This window comes from Frankliniella occidentalis, unplaced genomic scaffold, assembly GCF_000697945.3.
Source record: "Frankliniella occidentalis isolate FOCC.00 unplaced genomic scaffold, Focc_3.1 Scaffold22, whole genome shotgun sequence".
NCBI classification, from domain to species: Eukaryota; Metazoa; Arthropoda; class Insecta; order Thysanoptera; family Thripidae; genus Frankliniella; species Frankliniella occidentalis.
In genome coordinates this window covers 2,539,731-2,543,860 of record NW_026267152.1, presented here as the reverse complement: position 1 = coordinate 2,543,860, position 4,130 = coordinate 2,539,731, and positions in this window count along the sequence as shown.

Genomic DNA, 4,130 nt, shown 5'->3' with positions numbered 1-4,130 from the left:
AACCATTTCCTCCATAAACATGCGCGAAGGCCCCTCCCAACCCCTCCCCGCCCTCCCCCGCGCCCACACACACTCACACCTGATACGGTACGTCTCGCCGTGTCCTCGACTACACTCACACAAATTGCTCTAATTTATTCAGGCAAGCAGCGGTGCGCATGTGGCGGGTGGGAGGGACGAATCGTATCTGTCCTTGCACCATGGTGCTCTCTGAAACAATTGTGCGACGAGTTCGCCGCGCAGTAGGACGCCTGCGCGTGACCAAGTATGAATGGAATCCCCACTTTTCTTGCTAAATGAGCCTGCTTCAAAATGTGTGATGCCAGTCGTGCTGTGGTAGATCTGGGTCTGGGAATGGTGCTCAATTTGAGGCCCATAATCGGTCATAGATCTAGTACGCACAAAATAGTCTAATGAACTCTTTTTCATACATTAAATTACAATTCATAAGTCACGGGTCTATGTCAACATGCGACATAGGCGCATGTTTACAGGAATTCATAAGGTGCGAATAAAATAGTCCATAAAATTTAAGTGTGTAAATATGTGTACCCTTGAATGTACACTACAATTACACTTAGAATCCCAATCAAAAAGCGATATCGAAATCGAAATCAGATGATACAAACTTAAAGATTAAGGTCTGCAGCCCTGCATCACATGTGTTCTAATTTCCTTTCATGTGCAGGAATGTTTTTTGTAGCGTCTCAGAAGCTCCGAATCTACACTGTGTCTCTTTTTCTCTATCGAGAGGGACGCCTTAACATTATATTTGTATATTTATGTTCGGTGTAAGTTTTTTAAGGTAGGCCTATAATCCGCCGAAAAGAAAGCTGCGATACAGCAGGGTCACTCTTCTGTCGTCCTAAAGGAAAGGCACTATGCGTGCCAAAAATTGCTCCTTCAAAGGGCAGTAAAGCACCTTTATAGAGCACGATATAGGCCTAGTCGACCAAGGCATATCACGCGGGGGCCGTACCACTCGCGTAATCATGTGTACAGATAAGGGTGTAATCCCTATGTAATCCCTATGTATTGTCCTATACCCTTGTGTAATACTTGACCAAATTTTAAACCATTATCACTAAATTTCACCTTACAGTCCAAATTTAATGGTTTCACAGCCAGAAATTCAACAAAATTCATGTGTAATCCCTCAAAATTCACGTGTAATCCCAGTAATTACGTAATCTTGTGTACATCCTATATCGAACTAGTGGCCCCCTCGTGCACCTGTTGTTTTTGCAGTGTAGCAAAGTAAATTCGTCATTAGACCAGTAAAGTTGAGGACAATGTGCTTCTGCTGTGGGTGATGGGTGACCTCGCGTGGTACATCACACGTTCGCCTTTGCGTTGTGGTGTGAACGTTACACGCGCAGCCCGTCGAGTAATTTGTCGGATTGGTCGTTGCGGTGCGCGGCCGGCGCGGCCGGCGGTGTGAACGTGTGAACACGGCCGGCTGTCATAAAGCCCGAGCTCAGATGGACAGATACGCGCGTGCCAAGTCATGTGGCGGGCGGCCGGGCGGCGGCGGCGGCGCGGGCTGGGCTGGCTGTAGTGCCGTTCTGCGCGGGGCGTGGCGGGGCGTGGCGGCCGGCCAGTTTGTTTTCCGGCGGGTCACTGCGGCCCAGCCGGCCGGGGCTTCGGCACTAATTGACTGAACAGGGGATGACGCAGCAGCCGAGATCAACGCGCCGTGATCCGATCGGCCGATATCGGAATTAACATTCGGGACGTAATTTCACTCGCGCGCCTCGGATCGCCAGCCGCACCTCGCCACGCCGCGCCCGGCGAGCCCACGCTGCCTAGGGGGGCGGTGACTCGGCGTAAGTTGTTGAAAGCGTGTCGGTGGGGCATGTCAAAGGCTGCAATGCAGCGCAGCGCGCTGGCGGCCGACGTTTCAATTAGCAGATCAATGGCGCACGGCAGTGCCGGCGAGTGCTAATTGTTGGGATAAGTGTTGTTGCAGTACGGCGGCGCGTCGCGGCCCGAGTGACTGACCGGTCGCTTCCGGATTGAAGATTGTTCTCAGCCGCGGGGTTGCGTCGGCTCATGGCGCCTCGAAGCCCGCATACACCCCACTGCTAAAACAAGTGGGCAAAGTTTGCACACCAATATTTGCATGTCATGGTTTTGCACATTATTGCATGGTGTTTATAACTGAAGGTCACAGTGCGTGATGTGACGTTTCGTAAGCCCTTGACACACGTTTCTAATGCCATCACTGGGAACCAATGGTATCTGTGTATACTTATATACTTTCCGGAAATATTGAAATTTTGCGCACTTATTGACGTCGTTAGACTGGACACCTCAGGAAATTAAGGTATACTAAAAACTAGAACGTTAATCGGCAATCTTTATCAGAACTGGAGTATTTATCAAAGCGGGAAACTTTTACTTTTCGGGTAGAGAAAAGAGACAGCCACAAGGGGCTGTCTCCTGTCTACCCGAGAAGTAAAAGTGTGTAACTGGGTGGGGAGACGAGGGGGCGCAGAAGGGCTGTGACGCTGCAAAAGAATTTAGATTGCGCTACGAAGCGCGCGGCCTCACTGCTGGAGAGTCCGTGGGCCGCGGGGAAGCCTCAGGCCTCCTCCAGGATGTTTCAAGACTCCCTCCAGCCGCCTTCCGGTTGTCATGGATTCCAGAGAAAAGTCCTGGTCGGGCAGTGCGTCAAGTCAACCAAACTTTTATTTGATTAAGCTTTTATCAGATGGTTGGGAATTAGAGTCAGAGCGACATTACTTTTTCGTTTGGCTCTGGCTCGCTGTTTTTAGAATAGACTCCGAGGCTTCATTCTGCTCTGCATAGGCAAAGCGAAGTGAGGCCTTTGGTTTGGTGGTTGTGGCACATGCTTGGTCTGACCAAGTTGGTCAAGCTCTATGCGCTCTCCTTACTTTGTCATTGTTCGTGAAGAAGCAAAAGCAGTTTGCCAGCATGCATGCCTAACGTGCCTGCCGCTCGCCTCGCCTCTAGGCAAAGCATGCGAAAATTTGCCTAGGAACGACGTAAGATCTTACGAGTCCTAGGCTCGGCTTGCGCCACACTGTGCCCGGCTGGTGACCGGCTGGTGCTCGGCTGGCTGGTCCATCGCGGGGCCTACCTGCGTCCCCCGTCCAAGCCCGTCCCGTCCTGGCCCTGGCGGCGCAGCGCTTGCAGACGGCCTCTCCGCTCCGCGCTAACTGTTCCGAGAAGCACTCCTCTGCGTATTATGCGGCGGTATCAGGCGCAGCGCGGCCCCGCCTCGCCCCACCTTCAATACGCCGTTTTACATACAATGTGTGACTGACGGACTGTTGTGCCGTCGGCGCGCCGCTGCCCGGGGTGCACTCTGCACAGCCCGCAGTCAGCAGTGTGACTTGGCCACTGTTGTAGTGATCGTACTTCTTGCCCCAATATTTGGAAACAGCAACGATCGGATCTCAAATGTGCATCTTACATGCTGTAGAATCCTTGCAATCGATCCGATGCTGCTTTTGTGATTGGGAACTATTTGCTTAATTAAAATGTGTACCTTGTAAAAATTAAGAAAAATAACAACCAATCTCTGGTAATTTTTTCACTGACTCCGTGTTGTTCTTGAACAACATCGACTTATTAAGTAACAATGGCCTTTTTTAACAAACATTCCGATTGTTCAGTAACTACAAAAGTTGTGCTGGGACAGCAAAATTTGTTCAGGAACAACAAAGAAAGTGTCCATTTACAACCAAAGTTGTTCAGAAACAACAAAAAAAAGGGTCCATTTACAACCAAAGTTGTTCAGAAACAACAAGAGCTGTTCGGGAGCAATGAAACTTGTTCAGAAAGAACAAATGTTGTTAAGCAGCAACGCAAGTTGTTGTTAAGAAACAACGAAAGTTGATCAAGAACAGCAAAGTTGTATAGAAACAACATTGATGTTTTGCAACAACTTTTCTTGTCCTTAAACAACATTGTTTTTTGTCAACACCCTAGTCACCAGTCACCAGTAAAGGGGTTGATTTTCAACAAATATTTTTTACAGTGTTGAACATATCTCGCGATCTCTAAGAAATCCCTTCGTAGGCTTAAAAGATGCTTAATCCTTCGCAAGGATCAAATCCTTCGGTGTTATCACATAACTCTAGATGGCAGAGCAGGGGACAATT